Source organism: Galeopterus variegatus, unplaced genomic scaffold (genome assembly GCF_000696425.1).
Source record: "Galeopterus variegatus unplaced genomic scaffold, G_variegatus-3.0.2 Scaffold974, whole genome shotgun sequence".
Taxonomy (NCBI): Eukaryota; Metazoa; Chordata; class Mammalia; order Dermoptera; family Cynocephalidae; genus Galeopterus; species Galeopterus variegatus.
The window spans coordinates 454,631-479,809 of NW_007727085.1; the positions used below are offsets into that span (position 1 = coordinate 454,631).

The following is a 25,179-nucleotide window of genomic DNA, read 5'->3' on the forward strand; positions in this document are numbered from 1 at the left end:
TGTCTTTTTTCATGACCGGCAATGGATCGCAACCCTCAGTGTCGTGCCCGTACCGGACCGGGACCGGCAACGGGATCGCAACCCTCGGTGTTGCACCCGCACCTCGCGGCCGGTCTGTATGCGGGATCCGAACCCTCCGCGGGAGCGCCGCCGCGCTCCCAAGCAGCGCACTGTAGCAGTGCGCCACCGGGCCGGCCCCCTCCATTTATCACTCTTGAAGTGAAAGAATTTACAGACTCAGAAATCCTTTTCAATATTTGGGTTTTGATCACTCCAAATGATCATCAATTTTTTTCTATTTTAACTGACTAAATAAAAAAATTAGTCAGATCACTAATAACTAGCCATTACAAATTGTAATTATGCTGGTAAAAATATTCAATGTAATTATTAATTCATTTATCCAACATAAATGTATGTGTACTAAATGTAGTAGACACAAAATGTTAGAGAAAGTGAATTTACCTAAAACAATGTAGAAATTAAAAAATACATAAGTCATGCAATTATAAATTAAAGATTCAATGTGCTAATGAAATGAAGATGAGTTAAACTTCAAAATTATTAAAACCATAAGCTTCTTGTAGAAACCAAACATTAACACCACATCATATTTTACATTAGATAGATCTGCAAAGCTATTTCATTGGATGAGCACGTGATAAACATCATTCAATTTCTCAGTTTTAGTCCAGAAGCCTGTTGCCCCAAATGTAAATCACAAAAGTCAAAAAAAACCCACAAAAATGCCTTGGGTTTATCATATTTTTCTAGTGATTAACAATGACTGTTTTCTTTTCCCTGCCTTAGGGTTACCCAAACATTTTTTAGAATTCCATTTTGACTAATCTGTAGTGCTTTCTAAAAAAATTTTTTTAGGGCCGGCCCGGTGGCACACTGCTACAGTGCGCCACTTGGGAGCGCGGCGGCGCTCCCGCCAAGGGTTCGGATCCCACATACAGACCGGTTCCCGCTCACTGGCTGAGCGAGGTGCGGGCGCGACACTGAGGGTAGCGATCCATTGCCAGACACGAAAAAAGACAAAAAGGAAAAAAAATAAATTTTTTTAGCTTTATTGGGGTAAAGTTGCCAAATAAGATCATATATATTTACGGTGTATAATTTGATGTTTTGATACATGCACAGACTGAAAAATTAATCTAATTAAGCTAATTAACATATACACCACCTCACATAGGTTTTGTATGTGTGTGTGTGGTGAGAATATTATCTATAGTGTTTTTCAGTGTATTTCTTTGCATAGCTTTTTTAGTGATTACTCCAGGTATTACAACATATACATACATAAATATATAATCATTAGTCACTATAGAAATGCAAATTAAAACCACAATAAGATATCACTACACACCTCTCAGAATGGCTAAAATAAACAAGTGACAAATCCAAATACTGGTTAGGATGCAAAGAAACTCAGATCACTCACACTGCTGGTGCAAAGGTAAAATTGTACAGCCACTCTGGAAAAGTCTGGCAGTTTCTTAAAAAACTAAACACGAAACTATCATATGACCAAGTATTTGCACTTCTGGACATTTATCCCCCAAAATGAAGATTTATCTTCACACAAAAACCTATACATAAATGTTTATAGCAGCTTTATTTGTAGTAGGCAAAACCTGGAAACAACACAGATGGATTTTCAACAGGTGAATAATTAAACAAACTGGTGCATCCATGCTATGGAATACTACTCAGCAAAAAAAAAGGCATTGAACTTTTGATAAATGCATACAACCACCAGGATGACTTTCCAGATAATTATGCTGAGTGGAAAAAGCCAATCTTGAAAGGCTACACACTGTATGGTTCCATTTATATAACATTCTTGAAATGACAAAAATATAGAAATGAAAGACAGAGTAGAGGTTGCTGGGGCTGATGGTGGAAGGCAAGTGGGCATGGCTATAAAAGGGCAACATAAGGTATCCTGTGGTAATGAAATGTTGTGTTTCTTGATTATATCAGTGTCAATACCCTAGCAGTGATACTGCACTATAGTTTTGCAAGGTTCATTGGGGGAAACTGGGTAAAGAAATCTCTCTGTAGGGCCGGCCCGGTGGCGCACTGGATGGTGCGCCGCTTGGGAAGCGCGGCGGCGCTCCCGTCCGAGGGTTCGGATCCCACAAACAGACCGGCTCCCGCTCACTGGCTGAGCGAGGCGCAGGAGCAGCGCCGAGGCTTGCGATCCCGTTGCCGGTCCCCGGTCCGGTATGGGGGCAACACTGAGGGTTGCGATCCGTTGCCGGACACGGAAAAAAGACAAAAGACAAAAAAAAAAAAAAAAAGAAAAGAAATCTCTCTGTATTATTTCTTAACAACTACATGTGAATCTACAATTGCCTCAAAATAAAAGTTTTTAAAAAATACTGGAGGTGCCAAACTGTTATAAACTCAGTGGTCAATGTAGGCCAGCATTTAACACATTAAAAAGCGGACTTTTATTCAAGACTGTCAGCTCCAAATTAGAAATTGCTTTCATAATGTAGATGTTAATTAAAAAAAAAATTGCTGCTTAAAAATTTGAAACCTAATCAGTTTCCTTTCAAATTATTTGTTTTAATTTACTATTTGAGGAAGAACACACTCATTCTATAGTCCTACCATGATAAACAATCCTGTGACTGCTAGGACAGTGAGCATCTGCAGTCTCTGTGCAAGTTCTGTTTCCATGGCCTGGCTGGGACACTCCTGGCTCATCCTCCGCTGCATCATCACATGAAACTCATCAATTGCCACCAAACACATTTTCATCAGAAGAGATTCAGTTTGAGCAAGGGGAAATTTTCAAGGTCCTTTAAGTATATAAACTAAAACTTCAAATACCAGTGTTAACAAGGATCAAGAAACTATTTTGCTGCAACTTTTTGATTATCAGACTATGAATGAAGAGCCTTATTTACTACAGTGTTTGTATTAGTCCATTTTGTGTTGCTATAACAGAATTACCTGAGACTGGGTAATTCATAAAGAACAGAGGTTTATTTGGCTTACAATTCTGGGAGAGCTGCACCTGGCACGGGCCTCAGGCTGCTTCTACTCATGGTGGAAAGTGGCAAGTACAAGCAGATCACATGGTGAGAGGGAGCGAGAGAGAGAAAGAGGAGGTGCCAGGGTCCTGTAAACAGCCAGCTCTCGTGGGAATAGAGTGACATCTCTCTCAGGACCCCCAACCCCAGAGACAGCATTAATCCATTCATGAGGGACCCGCCCCCATGACTCAAACAGCTTCCAGCACTGTCACATTGGGGACAATTTTCCCCCTGAGTTTTGGTAGGGACAACATATCCAAACTCTATCAGTGTTGGTTTATACAAAGGAAAAGGAGTGATTAAGAGAAAGTGATGTTTCTCCCTCTTTGAAGAAATGCAACAGTACTTCTGGTTCCGAAGTCCTAAATAACAGTGTTGAAGCTAGTGGCAAAGCTTGGTAGGATGGATATCATTTGGCAAAGTTTGAGTCTTCTGAAAAATTCAAAGTACTTGATGGGTTTAAGGAGTTCAAAATGCTTTGACAAAATACTTTCAAATACTGTTTCACTTCTTGTCCGGAGCCATAGAGCCCGGCTGTTGCCTAAGAGCCTGCCTGCCTGTCCGGAGCCAAAGAGCCCGCCCAGCTATTGCCTCGAGGCCTCAGAGCCTTGTTTGCTGTTATCTTCCGTCCCTCCCTATCCTGTGCACTATGGGTGTAGGTAACTTTACAACTTGCCATAGATAATGGGAATTTTCCATTTACTGGAACAACCCACCCTGTGGTTTTCTCAGTAAACCATCTGCATACTTAATTATCTGCTGATTCCCTCCTGCTGTCTATATAAACTGTGACCTTCTGGCTAATAAATGAGACTTGATCAGAATACTGTCTTGTCTTCATTTCTCGTGTCTCTTGTCCCATCCAATTCCCACTCCCCGCTCCAGGGTCCTCGTTGAATATCCTCCGGGTCAGGACAACTTCTTTGTATTCCAAAATCATCAACAGATATTTAAAACATACCATGTTTTAGTAAGAACATTATTATTTCTGGATACTTATCATTAGTGAATTTTATAAAATAGTTTTGAAAAGTGTATACAGTAACAAAGTAGAAATCAGGCAAATAAAAGTAGAGAGATCAGAAAGGTGAATATAATTCCAGTGATTTGCTATTAAAAAGATTTGGGGCATATGCATTATCTGAAATTCAATCCTACAAAAGAATTTCCTGAGAAATGTTTCCTCAGATTGAACAGGTAGGATTGGTGTTCCTGCACCATTACTGCACCTGCTTCAGGAGTTGCACAGGTAATGCAGCCAGGAGAAAACTTGAAGGAGAAGTCTTGATTTAATGGACTGGAGGAGAAAGGCACTGGAAGTTGACCATAAGAACCAAAATGACGTCTTGGTAGGTGAGAAATATGGAACCCTTCATTGTAATTGAATCTTTGTTTTAAATTTCCATAAGTAACCTCTATAAAAATTAATTATATATGACTAAATTATGATGACAGGTTTTAATGACTTATCCTGCAAGACATTTAAATATTTTAACAGCATTTTAGATTGTCCAGTGGGTAGGTCACCTTTGAGGCAAAAAAGAAGCAAATAGAAAAAACTTCGTATCCTGGATATACTGAAGAATGATATTGTCAGACAATGTCTTCAGTTTAAGCAGATTCTTCCTGATGTCTGCATCTCTGACAGCCTTCATGCTGTTTATACAGCTGACAATCATAATTAAGAGGTAAGGCAATAGGCTGAATAAAGGAAATACCAGGTCTTCACTAGTCTATGTACTTGAATAAGTGGGAAGTATTTCAGCACTCATGCCGTGAAGCCATATAGAGCTGGTGTAGGCTTCAGCACATTGCTTTCTAAGCCTTGTTTCCTCATATGTAAGATGTGAATTAGAAAGTACAATAGAGCCTACCTCACAGGTAGATATTTACACTGACACTATATTAAATATATTTGTTTATACGCTTATTGACCATTTCTTCCAGTAAAATATAAGTTCCATGAAGTCTTATAATATGAATACTTATTATTTGGTGATATGTACTAATTTATAGCAGGCCCTGATGTCCAGTGCATTTTAACCATATCCACACCACCACTCTCTGCCTGGACTGCTGCAGTGGCCTCCCACCTGGATTCCCACTACTTCTCTTGCTCTCTTCTAACCCATTCTCTACACAGAAGACAGAGTGATCTTCACAAAATGAAAACCTGGTTATATCATGCCACCTACTTAAAACCTTTGATGACTTCCCATTAGATAAAATCTAACTTCCTTAACGTGGCCTGTGTTATTATTTATGAACTGGCCCATGCCACACTGCACAGCCCTGTCTGGGTCAGTCTCATCAAGTGCCACTTTCATTCCGCTCTGCACAAGTGCAGCTTTCCCTGCCACAGGACCTCCACATAAACCAGCCACTCTGCCTGTTAACATTCTTCCTCTGACTCCTGACCTTGCTGACTCCCTTTTTATCCTTTATGTCCATATTGAAATCTTACTTCCTCAGAGATCTCCTTAATTCCTGATGTAAATCTGGCTGCCCTGCTATAATCTCTATTCCTAACCTATACATTTCCCTACTATTTTATAATCTCTGCAAGAGTAGACTTTGTATTTCTGTCATCACTGTATCTCCAACATTTAACACAGTGCTTGGCACATGGTAGGTGCTCAAGAAATAATTAAATGAGAATAGCACTGAAAAGAAAGCAGCAGAACTTTCCTCTAGGAGGAATACTATCTCAAATTTTACAGCTTAACTTTTTAAGCTAAGAAATATTTTTAAAATGTGAATGTCATCAGAACAGAGGAAAGTCTAGCTACCTTCAATTCGTAATTATTAAAATATTACCTTGATACTCACCAGCAATGCTTTTCCGCTTCTGAAACACTGCATAAAGGGCAGCAGATGGTGACTGGAATGGATCTGTAAGGTTTTCAGAGTTGTGATCTGCAATGGTCCTTATAAATTCCATAGCAGCCTGGAGAACTCTAAGCTATAGTGCAACAGCCATATCTAAAAACAGAAGATACTAGAATGTTTTCAAGCTATGTGATTATGAATTTTTTACTGAACTTATTTTGATATATCATGCAATATCTGAACTGTCAATCATGTTTTATTAGACATAAATTTAAAAATTTTGATCAACATGGGTGTTTGATGGTAGTAAATATTCTTTAACTGTCTTTAAAAACAATGTTAAAGCAAATTTCCAAATGATTACTATAAAAATTTCCATGGAAAAATAGCTTATAAATTTATTTCATTTTATGTAATTATTTCGAAGAACAGACGTTTTTGTACATAAGGCAAAAGTTTAACCAGAAATTCTTATATTTTTTTGTTTCATATTCACTTTAGTATTTGCCATTAAAGAAACTAAAGGGCATATTATTCAATGTAAACTTTTTAATTCTACTTGGTAATAAAAATCAGTGATTTCATTCAATAATGTGTTGCCAGTTACTAATTACACCAAAACACCACTTTTTCTATTTTTACCACTCAAAAAGGCTTCTTTTTGAAGATTATTGATATCATCACAAAATTAAGGTTAAACTTTCAGTAAAAAAGTTTCCAAGAAGAAAGAGGTTAGGATCAAATACTTGTTTTGTTGATATAAAATACATGTTTGGCTACTATACAACTCCCCCCAAAATCCATAAAACTTAAATCTTACTTTGTGTCCTCTTGTTTTTGCTATTTTGAAGAGATCCAAGCAGTACAATACGGTCTTCAATCACCCTAAATATTGTGAGCCTGAGGAACTACAAGCATGAATTGTAACTGCTATGAAAAGTTGCTGCATATCACAAGCAAGCAATTTGTATTCACTCAGAGGAATGCTAAAGATTACAAAACAAACAAAAAGAACAAAACATAACATTTGTAAGAAAAAGAACAAATAATTTAAGACAAAAAGAACTGCTTTAAATGGCTTAAATTCCTATTCCACCAGCATGCATTCATTCATGCAATTACTCAATATGTATTCATGCTTACTATATGGCGAAATAAGACACCATTGACTCTTGTCAAAAATACAGTTTTTCAGAGGACCAGAAAAGGGATCACTATAAACAATAAATGGTGTTAAGTGTAACAACAGACATTAACACAAGATACTGTGAGAACACATAAGCAGGTTCCCAGCCCATACTAAAGGTGAAGATTGTGTAGGTATGAACAGGAACATTCTGGGAAGGCTTCTCAGAGAGGGTGAATTTGAATAAATTAATTAACCTCTCTGAACCTCATTTGTATGAATTATAGCAACCTTAGAGATTAAAAGAGTTAACATAGTTGAACATATATTAATCCCTTATAAATACCCAATAAATATGAATTAGTTGCTTCTGTCTCTCAATTTTAATCTTGATAACTTACCTCAGTGTGTGACATTAGGCCTAGACACTTCTCTCCATTTATTTTTTCCAAATCAAGCAAGGGTTAGGAATTGTAACTGTCTTGAGCCAATTAATAGAGTAGCACACAAGGAGACTCAGTAAGCACAATTTATTTAAAAACAAACAAACAAAAACTACTTTCAGACCAAACCTATAGGTACCCTTCTTAAATTCTTCCAATTTCATGCATTGTATTGTAATCAAGAACAAGTGTTTAGAGGAAATACAACACTTTGCTTTTAATACAACACAATAGCTTTTAATACAAGCTATTAAAGCAGTTTGGTGGGTAGTTATTTTCCAATGTACTTTTGGCTATATGAACCTGATTTATGGTGGTAGATAATGATATCATATGCTAACAGTCAGACAACATAGTGAGTTCAAAACATAGGTTTTAAAGCGAGACAGATTCAGTCTCACATTTTCTGCTATTTACTAGCTGTATGATCTTCGATGAGTTACTATATCTCTCTAGTCCTCAATTTCCTATTCCTGATGAGGATAATAATTTTTATAACCCAATGGTGGAAGCGTGATAAATATATTTGGGGGCAGCTAAATTTATTCTCCTTGTCTTCAAGTTCTAAATAATTAAAAGTAGGTCATATAAACACCCTTTTCTTAACCAAACTTTGTTGAAAATGATAAAAAAATATTCTCCAAATTAATTTAATCTAGTAAGATGCTTTAAAGTAACCTGTTACTAACATTTTCTCTTTCTAACGTATTAATCAGATGTAATTTAAAATAATAATTTAAAACTTACTTCTTTTCTAACCCATTCAGGGCTGCTACTATATTACGTAACATATAGAGTAGACCATTATCCAACAACATATCTGCTACTTTAGAACAAGAATTTAAAATGTGGAGAAGGAGTAAAAGAGCATTATGCAGGTGTACAGTGTCATACAGAGAAGTCTCTATTGGTTCCAGAAAAGGAATGACAGACTACTTCTAAAAAGTCCCATGCTTTTCACATCTTCCAGATAAAATCTATAGTAAACAATACACAATTAAAAGCACGTTAGAAGGAATTAGTCACAAAGTAAGGAAAAATGATTGCAACTATGGGTAATTTTGTTAACCTGGTTTTGAAGCTATAACAAAACAAATTTGGGGAGTAAGGATTCTTAGGCTTTTTTTTTTTTGTAGATTATAATAGACCCCCTCCAATAATAAGATAAAAGCTATTGCTAGAAGTCCATCTCAAGCTAAATACACAAACATTTAGCTGAAATATGCATATAATTTCATGTTTTTAACTGATTCATTTTAATTCATCCGTGGGCGCCGTATGTAACCCAAAGAACCCTTGCTTTAGTGTACTATATAACAAGTGCACAGGAAAATTATTATTATTTTACATAGTGTTTGAGAGACAGTGAGCTACTAAGAAGGTCTAGCAAAAAGGAATGAATCTGGAGTTCTTGTCCCAGTAATATTTGCCTCTGTGACAGAGTGGAATTATTTAAGCATTTTGTGCCTCATTTTTCTGATGTGTCAAATAAGCATGGTTGTATTTGCCCTACTTTCTTCTTCTCAAGGCTGTTGTGAGAATCAAATGAGATAATGCAGAATTGCTTTGAAAAAGCCAGAAGCTTATGCAAATGAAAATTACTATTGAAATTACCACAATAAATAAGTAGATTCTTCAAGGCCTAAATCTGTCTACCACAATAAGGAGACACAAATTTCTCTCTACTTTATCACACACAGAAATAACAGTTTAACTTTTCTGCCAAATTTTTGGTTTGGAAGAAAAACGTTTTTATTTTTGCACTGTTTTGCTAATTGTTCAGCATTACACCAGGGTCAAATCTCAGCAATCAGTACATCAGGAATTCCAGGTGAGGGATGTGCTCTTCTCCCAGATAACCTGAGGGCCCTGAAGGGTGTGTGAGGAGAGCTTGCACAGAGCACTCATGGAATCTGTTGCTGAGAGTACACGAGCCACCTTTCTTTTCAGTTAGCCTCCTCATTGTAACACTGTATGCCAAACATTAAGATCACTTTCTTTCATTGCATGCAGCATTTATTTGTTCTAGTTTCTAATTAGTAATTGAAATACAAAGAAAGAAATTATGTTAAGAATATCATATGGAAAATAATAAACTGATTTACCTGGAAAATGACTTTTAGCCGAATTTTCCTAAAGGTGACCAAATAATTTTAATAATGAATTCACTAAATTTTAAAGACAAGAGATCACCAGCTGGTGGAGGGAAGAACCCACTTGCTCTTCATCAAGGCCCATAAGTCGACCAAAGAACATCATTCTAACAATTCCTGAGTTCCCCGATGAAGATACAATTGGTTGGCTAGCAAGGAAAAGCCACGATTCTTCAGAAATTTACCTTTTTGTTCCTTTGATGCTCTATTAAAATATGCACCTAATAGCTAAGGAAAAAACAGGATAATTTGAGTAATGTACTAACTTAATATAATGTATACAAATCAGACAGTATTGTTTAAAGTAATATATATAAAACAACATAGAAAGTTCAAAAGAAAATGCCACTTCCATGGCAAAATGAAAATGAACTTTGTCTCTGACTACTGTAAAATGCTAATGGTGACTCTGTCTTGGAGATCTTAATACTTCTGTGATGGCAAAACTGACATTTTTAGCTAAGAATGGACTGGCAGCCCCTTAGTGGAGTATAAGTAAAATATATGTACCTAATTCTGAAGGAAAAAAAACTGGTACACTACGCTCTCTGCAAATCTACAACACACATATCCTAGACCTCTATTACTAGACTTCTTGACATATAATTTATCCTGAGCACAGGCTTGAATTTCTATCCTTTTCTAGCTTCTTAAAAGCAAATTACTTTTCCTTCCAAACCTACTTCTTCCAAGGCTCCAATCTTAAAGGAGAGTAGCACAATACTCCTAGACTTCAAGGATAAACTCACTTTTGGCTTTGCTACTCCTGATTCCCCACTTTTAATTATGAAGGTCCTTCTTTCCCATTCCAGTGAACGTCTCTCAAATCTGTCCTTTGACTTCCCACTACCCCAGATCAGGAACTCACCATTTCTCCTTGGACTACTATACTAGCCTGCTAATGTAGAACACTCTCACTCTCTCTCCCCTTCGATCACTCCCTCACAGTGGTGATAGACTTCTCTTCCCCAAACACACATCTATTTAACTCCCTACTTAGAAAGCTGTCTAAGTTTACAGCATAATACAAAGTACACCTTCTGCATGAATCCTTCCCTATTTCTCCCTTCAGAATAATTTCCCCCATGCTCCTATTCTTCATTAATACTGCCATTGCAGCACTCATCACAGAATTCCTTACATTTTTTTTACTTAATTGCATACAAGACTCTCTCCCCAACTAGACTATAAACTCCTTGAATGTAGTGGTTTATATTACTCCTCTTTATATCCCATATAGCAACTAGCCCAGTGCCTTGCACATGAAATGGGAGCTCAATAAATACTGGGATGAACTGCAAGTGATTAAACAATACTATATCCAGACAAACTAAAAAAAATTAGAATCTTTAAAAGCCCATTTCAATACTGGGTTATTTTCTAATGGAAACCTTTCATATCAAACATTCATTCATTCAACCATATACTTAGTACCTCTTATATACTAGACACAGATGCCTACCCTCATGCAGCTTATATTTCAGTGTAGGAGATTAAAAAACAAGTATATAGATAAATTGAGACACAATTACAAAACATAAACAGGATGCTGTCGTAGAATATAAATAAGGAGTGGAGCTAGAGGAAGTGATTTTGATAAGGTGATCAGGGAAGGCCTCTGAAAAGGTGACATCTGATCTAAGATCTGAAGTAAATGCCTAAAATTTGATACTACACTGCAGGAGAAATTTCCAGTGACTCATGTGTTCCTTGTAATTTTTGCAAAATAGACTTATTAATGGTTCATGTATGTGAATTTATTGGTAGTTTAAAAAACATATTGATATGAATCAATATAAGAAGGCTTAAAATTAGATTATAATACATACAAAAACATGAGTAAAAAGTAACAAACTATATTAGTTCATTATTCCTAAATATAAAATAAAGCTTTAGGTCTACTTTAACATATATATTCAAATTTTTAATTAACATATACATTTATTTTTCTGAACGAAAACAAAGCTTAGTACTTACCCTTACTTTAATAACTCCATGTTATATAGCTGGTGATGGGTGGGTAAGAAGGACTAAAAGTGTATCTGCTTGAATAAGCTTGTCCATCACATCTTCAAGCATAACATCAGGCAGGATGAGAACTCCACTCAATAGTTCATATAACCCACAGCATATAGGTACCAGTCTTCAGTTACACCAAAACAGAACCCAATATAAGCGAAAAAAGTACATGAATTATCTTAGGAACTGTGCTAAGGAGAAATAATTTTCACAAGTGAAACAGATGTTTAAATAAGAAACACTTCCTAATATAACTGTAATTAACAAAGTAACCACAACTTTTTATCACTGATCTTTTTTGGTCATATAGTGTACTAAACACTACTCTATTCTACCTGTAATATCTAATGCAGTAGTCATTGCTACTTGTGCTCTTTTTAACTATTTAAAATTAAATAAAAATTCAGTTCCTCAGTTCCACTAGCCACATTCCAAGCGCTCAGTAGCACATATGGCTAGTGTCTACTATACTGGACAGCACAGACAAAACATTTCATCACCACAGAAAGTTGCATTGTACAATGCTACTTGAGATGCTATTGGAAACAATAATAAATCTTATCATTTCCCTGAACTAAAGAATTTTTCTCTAAAATTTTTCTCTAATTTTAACTCTAATTAATTATTCCTTAAATAAACCCACAAGAGATTTTTTTCTTTGAGAGCAATTTATGGTTTAACCTTTTGTTAAATATGGGAAAGGCTAGCCCAAGGCTTGCAATAGTGCTGTGGCTTTGCTGGAATGAGGCCAGTCCCTTTAGGTAATCTGCTCAGCGTGGGCAAGATTCGTCCCGGGATTGTTATTGTCTGATCTGGGTTCTGCTCTCAACTCTTTATGATCTACTTTGACTACTGGAAATCCCAATGTTCCTTTTGGGACACCATTGACAGACACTTGGGCTAAGAGGACAGCTCCCATTTCACAAAAGATTTTTGCAGACTCACAGCTACTGATGAATGTATCCTCTTTGCCTTTTTTTCAGTGTGTTGAAACACCCCAAAGCATTCTGTTTTTCTAGTTGGGTAGTAACAAAAGTATCTGCAACATTTTGTAACTTGTCAATATTATGACCCAAACTTCCAGTCAGTTTTTGTGGCTGCAATGGTGGTGAAGAAGAGAGAAATGCGGGTAGGCTTCTGGAATGCAGCATGTAAGTAGCCATCCATTGTGGTATAATATTGGAGGAACTATTTCCTGGTGAGAGCAGGTAGATTTTTAAGTGGGACCACTTCTCTTCTGCACTATAAGTCACAACCACAGCAAGAGTACATTTATCTAGCACTGTTAAAGAATCCACATAGGTTAATTTTCCTAGTAACTAATGCTTAAAATTCTTAAATGCCAAACTATCTCTCTTTTAACCACTTTCTTTTACAATATTCCAAAAACAAATGTCTTTTCGTGTCTCCTTAACAAAATACAACATTGGCTGAATGATTCAAAGGCTTTAGGATTAATGGTTCTACTGTGGTGAAGTTAAGTGAATGAAGTGAAGCTTAGTTTAACCTCAGCATGCAGTCACCAGGATGCAGTTTGATAAGTGGAAAGAGTATGGGCTTTGCAACTAGATGTAACCAGATGCAAATGACAGTGCTGTTAGTGAGATGGCCTTAGCTAAATCACGTACTTGTACCAAATGAGGGTTAGTTTCTACAAATGTAAAATGAGGGTTCATAATATCCATTTTGCAGGGTTGCTTTAAAGATTAAGTGAGAGCATATTTGTGATGCACCTGCACACTGCCCAGCATATGACAGGGTCTCAATAAATGGTAGTGCTTGTTCTTATTACAAGACTAAAGGGCTCTAGACAGTTCTCTCTCGTCCATTTCTGTAGCTACTTCTTGCTGCTATTAGCAGCTCTCCAATGTTACTTCTTATAGTCTATAGAGGAGACCAGAAAAATCACTCTCCTTGTAAGCGTAGTGTAAGAGTACTGCATGCTACTTGTAGCGAATTGAATGTCCTCCCCAAACTCACTGAAGCTTGAATTGTGGCCCCCAAGTTTTATGTATTAGAAACTTGGCCCCCACTGTGACTGTTAAGAGGGTCGGAAATCCTATTATGGTAATTGAAAGGTGGAGCCTTGAAGAGGTGATTAGATTGTAGGACCATGCCATAGTGAATGGATTGATAATGGTGGTCAGGAGCATGGTTCTGAGGGTTTTAAAAGAAGAAAGAATCGGGCTGGCCCGGTGGCGCACTGGAGAGTGCGCTGCTTGGGAGCGCGGCAGCGCTCCCACCAAGGGTTCGGATCCCATGTGGAGACCGGTTCCTGCTCACTGGCTGAGCGCGGTGCGGGCGCACCACCGAGGGTTGCGATCCCGTTACCGGTCAGTAAAAAAAGACAAAAAGGAAAAAAAAAGAAGAAGACCTAAATACACAGAAAGACATGAAAGAAGAAAGTCTGTCTCTGCTCTCTCTGCTCCTCCATTTTTCAATGTGATACCCTGCCATCACTGAAGTCCCCACCAAAGAAAGCCTTCATCAGATGTGTTCCCTGGACTTTGGACTTCCCAGCCTCTGAAAATGTAAGCAATAAATTGTTTTCTTTATAAATCACTCATTCCAGGTATTTTCTTATAAGCAACAGAAATGGACTAATACACTACTCAAGGTGTGGTCCGTGGACCAGCAGCATGGAATCAGCACCACCTGTGAGACTGCTAGAACTTCACCTTCTCCGGCTCCATGCTAGACCTAGTGAATATGTAGAAGGGAGGGTCCCAGGAATCTGTGTTTTAACAAGCTCTACAGGTAATTTTTTTGCATGTTAAAATTTGATGGGCCGGCCCGGTGGCGCACTGCTACAGTGCGCCGCTTGGGAGCGCAGCGGCGCTCCCGCTGAGGGTTCAGATCCCACATACAGACCGGTTCCCGCTCACTGGCTGAGCGAGGTGTGGGCGCAACACCAAGGGTTGCGATCCCGTTGCCGGTCCCGGTCCAGTACGGGCGCGACACTGAGGGTTGCGATCCGTTGCTGGACACGAAAAAAAAAAGACAAAAAGGAAAAAAAAAAAATTTGAGAAGCACTGATATAGATTATATAGGCACTGAATGAACTGCTTTAGAATGTAGGCTTGGTGGCAATAAAATAGCTCCGTGGCTCAGAAGATTTTCCAGTTATTTCTGAATTTTGGCTGAAGAGCTAAAGCTGCCAAAAGATTCCATTCAAAAGACAGAAAAAAATAGGGCATGACTGAACCTGAAAATGTTTCAGAGTGATGCATTTGATTTAAAAAGAGATCTTATAGATAGAATAGACAGTGTGATACGAGAGTTGTAGAAGTGCCAGTAAACCGCTCTTGCTGATGATAAAGTCCAGGACAGGTGCGGGCAGACTGCTAGATAAGGAGAGGTGGCGGTCCCCAAGTCAAGGAACGTGAGGCTGGAGTACTGGATGGCCATTCATATACAAGTGAAGTTGTCTAGAATGATTGTTTTAGGTAGAAAGAAGAGAGAAAGACAAAAACAGCTTTTGAAAAATATGAAAAAGTAAATCAGAAGCTTAATAAAAGACAAATGACTATGGTAAGAGGAGCCAGAGAATGCCCAAGCAAGAAGGCATGAGCCTCACCTGTTTTTTAAGTTCTCCTGAGGACCTGTGCTGGGTCTCTCTTGTTAAATTGAGTGTGAGTTACTGATACCAGAAAGTAGTGAAAATGGATCCCTTACATATATTCTATAATTTTAAGCTTAATCTTCTATTTATTTAGTTTGAATATCAAGTTTTGCTATACTGCTAAAACAGGTACAATTGAATTGTCTGTAAATATTCAGAACTATCATGTGAAGGGTTGTGATTTCATTATTGCTATTTTTACCCTCAGGAGGTGAAGCAGTAGAACCTGACAGATTTATTTCTGTAAATCCAGGGCTAGTCAGGGACTTTCCTCCACTGTTGGAATGCCTCAGGTATACACGATTGATTTTACTTTCTCCTGAAAAATCTTGCCATCTATAATCAAAAAATGTTTTGAGACAGCAAACTTTAGAAAAAGGATAAAACAAAATATAACTTCAAAAGCAAACCATTAGATTTTGACAAAAAAGATGTTCAAGGAGAAAAAAAAAGCAAACTTTATACTAATGCGCACTTATATGAGTTATTATACTCTATGATTTCTTACTACAGGTTTTTGTTGTTATTACTACTGGCCACATGAACTTTTCTTTGAACTCCAACTGTACTTAGTTATTTCTATGGTTTAACACTTGTTCACTTTTTATATGTTATGATTTCTCAAGGACACGGTTCATCCACCTAGACCTTGAGGATGAGACTGTGTCTTATGTTTTTATACATCCCCTTCAATGCCTAACATGACTCCTAGACTAATACTCCCAGCTTAACCTTCCTCTCTGAGCTTCACACTTGTAAATTCGATGGCTTGGTTTCTTCAATGTACCACAAATGCAACCAATCTACATCGGCATAATCTTTCTGCCATCAGCACACTCCCCGTGTGTTCTCTGCTTAGTTTGGCAGAAGCCCACTCCCCATGCACAACTGGAGCCACCTTCAACAACCACCTTTCCTTTATCCATAGCGAGTCACTCACCAGGTTCTACTGACTTTATTTCCTGTTTCTTCAACTCTTCTCATCCCTACCACAGTGCTATAATGCAGGCTTTATCATCTCTCTCACCTGGATTACCATCATGGATTTCTAAATGGCATCCCTGATGGACATCTTGTCACCCTCAAATCCTCACAGCTACCAGAGTTCTCTCTCTCAAATGTTGACTCCTGCTTAAAACCTGCCAGTAGCTTTCTGCTGACTCCTGACCAGCGTGGATAAAGCCCAAGCTTCTTGTCTACAAGCATCTCCACGATTTGTCCCTGGGCTGATCTCCAGCCCGGCTTCTTATATGACATTTCAACAATGCCAACTTCTCACCACTCCCTGTTGCTTCCTTTGCCTGGAAGTCCTTCCCCTGGACTCCCAGACATCTTTTCAGACTCAGAGCCAGAATCATCTCCTCCATAAAAGGCCCCCTCTGCCCTCATCATGTGCTGTGCTACCAGAAAATGAAATGTTGACTTCTTTTTTTTTTTTTCCTTTTTGTCTTTTTTTTTTTTACTGACCGGTAACGGGATCGCAACCCTCGGTGTCGCGCCCGCACCGCACTCAGCCAGTGAGCGGGAACCAGTCTCCACATGGGATCCGAACCCTCGGCGGGAGCACCGCCACACTCCCAAGCGGCGCACTCTCCAGTGCACCATCGGGCCGGCCCAAGATGTTGACTTCTCACTATGCTTTCCACATGGTATGGTACAATTATCTGTTTATGTCTCTCTCCCCTCAATGAGGCTGTAGGGCTCTTCATACTCTATTCATTTTCATGACTACGCTGCTCCCAGAATCTCACGCAGTACTTTATCCACTAAGCGTGCTGAGCCCACCACAAAGATAAGCCATCTAATTTCATTTGTACTTTTACTGCTGCTCAATCACTTCACTCATGTATTACATTTCTTAAAATGGCTGTTGACAGCCAGTTTTCCACTCACAATTTACTACCTGGCTTTCTCACAGGTTCACTCTTGCTTGCTCTCTTACCACATTACATTTTCCTAGTTTTTTAAAAACTCTGATTATTCCATCTTTCTCTTACACTGATTCCTCTTTCTTGTCCCATCCTCTAAAGAGTCATGTTACCAGTAGTTCTGTCCTTAGTTTCCTCTTTCCTTCTCTATCTAAACTCTATTCTTAGGGCTTCCGCCCACTTCTACATGGGTAGTTCCTTGTAACTTCCCCCATGTTATAACCCTCCTTTCCAATCGTCTGCTAGATAACTATGCTACGAATAACTACAGGGCACCTCGAATGCAACATGTCATTACAGTGTCCTCTTTGCCTTACATCCCAGAGCCATCCCTCCTACCTTCCCATTTCCTCACTTACCCCTCCTCCTCCCAGTTCCACTGCTACTATGCCCAGATTCTATTATTTTGTCTCTTACAGACTACTATAATTGGTCTTACTTCCCTTAATTTCTTATTTCTGAACCCTACTGCAATAATTTACTTACATCATATCTCTTTGCTCAAAACAAAACACTTTCAATGACCTCTAACTAGAATACAGTTCAAATTCTCTGGCCTTACATTCAAGGACCCATTTTTTATGACCTTATAGGAAAAAAATAAATAAATGATAATCTTAAACTATATTTATGGTATTATTTCTCATTTCTCCTTTATAGATCCCCTACGCAAAGGTAGAATTCATTAGTCCTTATTTCTTCCCTTTCTATTTTTCCTTCCTTCAAGTCATTCTCTCTGCTAATTCTTCAGAGTACATATCAAATTCTACACAAATTCTTCAATGCCCATGTCAGATATCATGTAATCTATTAAATATTCTCTCTCCACTGAGGTCTGATAAAACCCTCCTCTGAAATCTCATTTGTTGTTCTTTTGTGTCTATTAGGTACTTACCAAATATTGTTTTGTATTGTAGTTATTTGAGTGCATGTCTCCTCTCTCCCCTTGGCATTTAAGCTCCCTGAAGGCAGAGACCCATTCTATAACTCTCTGTCCTGTCCCAACCCTAAGTATGTAATTAGGGAAGTTTCTAGCACAGAGAAGCCATTCAATGAATATCAAATAAATATTAATCAAGTGCGAAGAATAAAATGAAGGTACAGATATCTAAGCTCCAACAAAAATGACTGTACCTACTTATGTGCAAAGAAAAGTAGTTCGTGGGGTTGTGACAAATCTAAGTATTAGTATGAACTGCTAAAAGGAAATTGAAGATAACTGTCAATAATTCCAAGTCTGGAAGCAATCCAAGGATTTCTGCTATAATTTTCACAAATGATCTACAAACCTCTCGGGACATGGATGTAAGCTGCCCCTCTTTGTGTTCCTGAAAAAATAAAAATCAACTCTCTTTAGATTTAAAGACAACTGCCAACTTAACTACGATTTTTCATTTAAGCAAGATATCCTTCTTAAAATAGAATTCTGTTGCTTTTACTACTCTAGTCTGACCGTATTTACCACTGAGTTGCTATTTCTCAATTCAAGCAAACTTGCTATTAAAAATTCATTAAAACTGAGGGCAACTTATTTCTGGTCCATTTATCTCGACTAAGTGAGGCAAAGTTATATTATAGCACTCATGAGCATGGACTCAGAAGCCAAACTGCCTAGGTGTGCATTCTGGCCCCTCCACTCACACTAGGTGTGTGGTCTTAGGTATGTTATTTAACATCTCCATGCCTCAGTCTGTCTATAATATGGGGATAATATGAGGGTACTTCAAAAAGTTCATGAAAGGGCCAGCCCAGTGGCGCACTCGGTAGAGTGCGGCGCTTGGGAGTGCGGTGGCGCTCCCGCAGAGGGTTCGGATCCCATAGAGAGACTGGTCCACTCACTGGTTGAGCGCGGTGCGGGCACGACACCGAGGGTTGCGATCCCGTTGCTGGTCACGAAAAAAGACAAAAAGGAAAAAAAAGTTCATGAAAAACCAGAATGGTAAGATAATACAAATTTTTTCATGAGCTTTTTGAAGTACCCTTCTACTAGTGCTACTTCATACAGTTATTATAAGGATTAAATGACATAAACTATTAGAACAGTGCATCACATAGTAAGCTCCATATAAATCTTAGCTACTGTTAGTACTATCATTACTACTACTAATGTTACTACTTTGGTGCCCCGTGTGAGGAATCCCAGCGAATCAGAGACTGACCTGCCAAGAATTAGAGAGGAAAAGGACATCCGGCTCATCCCCGCAAGGGAGTCCCTAATAAGGGAGACACATCCTGGTAAGGGAATCACAGGTGGCTTTTGATTAGCAATTGCACGCCTGTGGCAGTGTCTAATTAGGGCTTCACCTGGAGGTTTTGCTTTCTCTCTCTTCCAATTTTCTATCTATTCTTCCAGCTATGGGTATCTCGCTGTCTACAAAGGAAGCTCAATATAGGTCACAACTTCAATGTCTCCTTAAGGCAGCAGGGTATAAGGTAACTAAGCGTCAACTAACTGAATTGTTATTGGTTATTAGACAACAATGCCCTCAGTACCTTAAAGAAGGGAATCTTGATATTAAGGGTTGGGAACAAATTGGCTGACAGTTAAAAAATGCAATAGATCCAGTTAAGGCTTCTCATCTAATGGTTTGGAGTTTATGTCGAGTTGCTTTAAGATCTGTTCAGGACCCTAACAAAAAGCAACAACGTGTTTCTGTCACTAAGGAGGATAAGAAACAATCCTTGCCTCCTCCTCCTCCACCACCACCTTTAGAAGCGAACAATTCAACCACTCCTTTGATGGAACGTTGTATTAAAGGACACAACATGGAAACTGATACTTGTCATGTCTTTCCTGTTGTGAGAACTGGGACTCAGCCCAGACATGGAAACCTCTCATTTTTCTTGCTTCAAAAATTTAGAAAGAGCATAATAGAAAATGGCTTACATAGTACTTTTACTAAGGGACACTTAGAATCAATTGCTACTAAGTATAATATGACACTCTGGGATTGGAATACACTTGGAAAAACTGTTTTAACTACTGCTCAATACACAGTATGGCTACAAGAATATCGGGAAGCCTTACATAATATTTTACTGGAAAATTTACAGAAATAATGTTCAAATTGATAGGAATATGTTATTTGGGGAAGGAGATTTTATAACACCTCAGGCACAAGCTTTACTTCCTCAACAATTACTTGATCAAACAACCTGTGCAGCCATAAAAGCTTGGAACAGAATTCCTGAAACAAATACTCCCACTAAATCTTTCACTACAATTAGACAGGGCCCCTCTGAGCCTTATATAGATTTTATTAATCGTCTTCAAGATGCCATAACTAGACAAACTGACAATGCTGAGGCAGCCCAAGTACTTTCATTACAATTGGCTTTTGACAATGCTAATGAGGACTGCCAAAGGGTCCTCCTTTCAATGAAAAATAAAAATTCCACTCTTGCTGATATGATCAAAGCCTGCCAGAATTTTGGCACTGAAACCCATAAAGCCCAAATTCTTGCTGCAGTTCTCCAATCTAAAATATGTTTTGTTTTTTTTTTATTTTTTCGTTAAATTTTTATTTTGTCAATATACACTGTATATGATTATTATGGCCCATCACCGACACCTCCCGCCCTCCTCCCTCTCTCCCCTCCCCCCCAAGAATGTCCTTTCTGTTTGCTTGTTGTAACAACTTCATGGAAGTATAGTTGTTATATCTTCTTCCCCACCCCCCCACCCCGGTTTTTTTTTGTGTGTGTATGTGGGTGAATTAATTTGTTTGTTTTTTTTAGCTCCCACCAATGAGTGAGAACATGTGGAATTTCTTTTTCTCTGCCTGACTCGTTTCACTCAGAAGAGAGATAGAACAGACTAAACCAAAACAAAATGTAAAAATGTCCTAAATGTAAAAAAGGATTTCATTGGTCAAATCAGTGCAGATCTAAATTTGATACAGAAGGCAATCCTATTTCGAGAAATGAGGAAGGTGGTGCCAGATCCCACGCCCCAATAAACAAAGGGGGTCGAATTCTCAATGCTCAGGCTCAAATCTGGACTCCTCCTCAGGACAATTTTCCTCCCCCAGATTTCAAATAAATGATCAAACAATTGTCAATTTGACCTTAACAAAAGATATTATTTTAGATGAAGCAGGACAAGTGAAGTTAGGGACAACAAATTTCTCTGGTCCATTACCTTTTAACACCCCTGGTATTATACTAGGCAATCCAAAATACTCTATAAATGGTGTCCAAATTATTCCAGAGTTAATTCCACCTGATAAGTTGGGACCAACTCATGTTATGATAACTGGTTTAGGATATCATGTAATTCCTAAAGGGACTCAAATAGCTCAACTTGTTCTCTTGTCCTCTTTGTTTTCTGAAACAAAATCAAACCTCAATCTCCTGCTTCTCCTGATGCTTTCTGGATACAAAAATTAAATAATGCTCAGCCACTGTTAACATTATCTGTTGAACAAAAGTTAATAACAGGGTTGGTAGACTCGGGGGCGGACGTTATTATAATTGCAAAAAAGGATTGGAATCCATTATGGAAAATAATTTCTTCCCCATGTTAACAATTCAGCAGGTCCCAACCATTGTGGACCCGTCAGTAGGTGGTGGTATAAAACCAAGGGTTTAGGCTTCTTTTCAGGAGGGATAAAGTGCCATTCTGTGGTGCTTAAATTTTGGGAATTGCAGTTTAAAAAATTTAGGGTAAACAAAGACTTGAAAGACCTGTTTATGAGGGGCCATTCCTATATCTATATTGTCCTTTTTTTGTTTATTTAATTGAGATTTAAGACCATTAGCCCTTTCAACAATTGCCTGGCTGGTGGGGTTATATGGGATTCCTGTGACATGTTTAATGTTCCAATCGTTACAGAATAATTGAAAGACTTTGAAGGTGTATGCCAGCCCATTGTTTTATTTGAGCTGGAATTCCCATGGTAGCAAAGACAGAGAGACATTGTTTTTTGAAATGTTTAACAACTTCTCCTGTTTGGGCAGTAGCATGAATAAAACCAGAATAAGTATCAACAGTAACATGTAAATATTTAAGATGTCTAAATGGACTCATTATGCTAATGAGTGACATCCATCTGCCAAATTTCATTACTTTTTATTCCTCGGGGATTAACCCCTCCAGGAAAAGTAGATTTAGAAAATCTTTGACAATCAGGGCAAGCATGAACAATATCTTGAACTTGTTTGTAAGAAATTTGATGCATCTTAGCTAAGGCTCGTGCCCCTTGATGAAAAAACTGATGAGAATCAATAGCCTTTTGTAAAACATTATTATACATAACAAAAGGATCAGCCATATCATTTCCAGTTGTTAAAGGACTAGGGAGACCAGAATGAGAGTGCATGTGAGTTAAATAGAAAGGGTAATGTCTCTTTTGAATAAGTTTTTGTAAGCTTTTGCTTTTTCTTTTAAATAAATAAAATGGGAGAGATGTGGAATATACTATAAAGCATATGTACCTCACAGGGCCGGGTTTTCCAAAGCCTTGTAGTTTCAAGTATTGACCATGTGGAGGACTGGAAATTTTCCTCAGGCTATAAAGTTTCTGGTGTAAGATAAAGATTTGTGGCACAGCAAGGTTGCTGGCTCAAGGACAGACTAGTTATTGATTGTTATGTAAAGATACTGAGAAACTGCTGTAAGATCACTTAATTGTCTAACAGAATGTCATCTGACTTGTTTCACTGAAAGTTACCAGCCTATATTGTTAAACTATAACCCCACCTATGTTCTCTTCCTGTAACTTCCTGGTCTGGAAAATAAATGTAAGAAGAGAACCCCAATTTGGGGTTAATTTCCTGAGGAAGGGATGCCTCTTGCTTGAGTGTTCCCAAGGGAAGTTAACCACTTCAGGGCCTCTCACTGCTCAGAAGAGATGGGCTTTGAATAATCCTTTACATCTCAGTCACCCAGGGGAAGAGGGGTGACAAATCCATGGGGGGCGAAGCAACACAAAGCAACACTACTCCTTTTTCTTCTTCTTTTTCTTCTTCTACTACTACTACTACTACTACTACTATCACCATAATCACCACCACCACTACTACTGCTACTACTACTATGGGAAAAGGAGAGAAAATTTCTGACAGACAAAACTAGTTACATTAATATAATGTGCTCCAGATTACAAAGCTCTTTCTCACAACAGCTTGGTGAGGTTTTATCCCTCATTTCTAGAATATGAGGCTCAAAGTGGTTATGTGACTAGTTTAAATCACACAGAAAATAAGTAAGTAGTACAAGTAAAATTCAGACTCAGGTCTCTGAACTCTTTCTACTGCATCATCTACTGCCTGGAATAATGAGACTTAGTAGAATGCCAAATAATTACTAAAAATAAAGATGGATATAAATACATTGTTTAGATTCTCCAATTCCACCTCACCAATGGGTAGCAGAAGGCCTCTAGATCAAGGATATGGGAGGTAAACTTCTTCATCTTCCCTCTCCCTATGTCCAAATACCTATCCCTACATCCACTCTCCTTCATTTACTCTTGCGTATTGCTGAATCAGAGGACTTATGTTAATTTTAAAACAATTTAGTTTGACTACCTCAGATTTAAGAAGAGAACACTGAGTCTACAGAATAAAACATAAAACCCCTGAAGCTCCCATGTAAAGAGAATCAAGCTCTATTAATTCTGTTAATATATTGTCTTTCATATTCTTCCTATGTTTACATTCCCATTTTTATCACCTTCACTCAGGTTCTTATGTTGTACTCACAAACTACTAAAACTGTCTCACATCCAATATACTACCAATTTGTTAATCTTCCTGAAATACCATAAAGACTCTGAGACATCTTAAAAGTAAGACTAAGTTCATTTCTTTACATACTTCCCACAATACCTAACATAAAGCTGTGCTTAATAGCTATTAATTTCAAAAATGAGGTCTTTGAAGGAAGAAGGGTAAAGAAATATACTTTTCAGGAAAAGGAATTGGTACAAAGATTTTTCTAGCATTTTTATAAATAATAATGGAAGTGAAAACACTAAAAATATTGAAATCTCCAAGTTTATAAGTGCTACTTTTCTGACATGAAAAGACTGAATAAGAACAACCAATGTAGTATGAACTTACTAAAATTGGCCAATATACAAAGAAACAGATTTAGAGGAAAACTGATGCATAAATGATGCATAAAACATTCAGTAAGCAGGGGCCTGAGAGACCACCACATTGTATTTCTTTTTTTGTGTGTGTGTGTGACTGGTAAGGGGATCGTAACCCTTGGCTTGGTGTCATCTGCACCGCGCTCAGCCAGTGAATGCACCGGCCATCCCTATATAGGATCCGAACCCACGGCCTCGGCGCTCCCAGCACTGCACTCTCAGAGTAAGCCACGGGGTCGGCCCACCACATTGTATTTCTGAAGACAATAGTTAAATTTACCATAGAAGCCAAGAAAGGCAATAAAATATTTCTGGGTTTTTTTAGAGTTCATTCATTGCACAAATATTTATTGGGTGCTTATGTGTGCCAGGTACTGGGGTTACAGTGTGATCAACAAAAAACATATCCCTGTCCTCGGGAGGTTTACAGAGGAAACCTGTTTATAATCTCTAACAAATTACGTGTGGATGGAGTGTGAGTAAGTTCATAAAAAGGGGAAGGAGTTAATTTAGATGGGAAGGGCAGAGAAGGTTTCTCCCTGGAAGTAAGTTTTAAGCTGTGCATGAAGAATAAGCAGGAGTTGGCCAGAAAAGAATGAGATCAATAACTTTTAAGGCAAAAAGAACATGTACCTGAGGTGGGAAAAAGCCTCACTTGTTTAGAAAGGGAAAGAAAGCCAGGAGGGCCAAGTGGTATAAGATGAAACAGGAGGGCAGTCAGATCATAAAAGCCTTCTTATGGATGTTGTCATAGATTGTGGATTTTAGCCCAACTACAATGAGAAACCTCTAGTGCCACTGAAGCAAAGGCACTAAAAACGTAAAACATTACTAATCCCACGGAACATCTGTACTTATCTAAATTGACAAAGTTCTAATAGATGCCTCATACATTTTTTTTAAAAAAGA

At 38.1% G+C, this 25,179-nt stretch overlaps 1 long non-coding RNA gene across 2 annotated transcripts in view; it reads right to left on the reverse strand.

The window, feature by feature from the left end:
* LOC103591487 overlaps window positions 1–6,766 on the reverse strand; it is an 86,192-nt gene extending 79,426 nt beyond the window's left edge. The window contains exons 1-3 of one of the 2 annotated variants that reach the window (XR_550578.1): window positions 6,703–6,766; window positions 5,883–6,035; window positions 4,203–4,366 (exon numbers count right to left, since the gene is read on the reverse strand). This is a non-coding gene — a long non-coding RNA (uncharacterized LOC103591487). Of the gene's footprint in view, window positions 1–4,202; window positions 4,367–5,882; window positions 6,036–6,702 lie in introns of those variants that run through there. The other variant, XR_550579.1, reaches the window with a different exon arrangement.
* Between the last annotated feature and the right edge of the window lie 18,413 nt (window positions 6,767–25,179).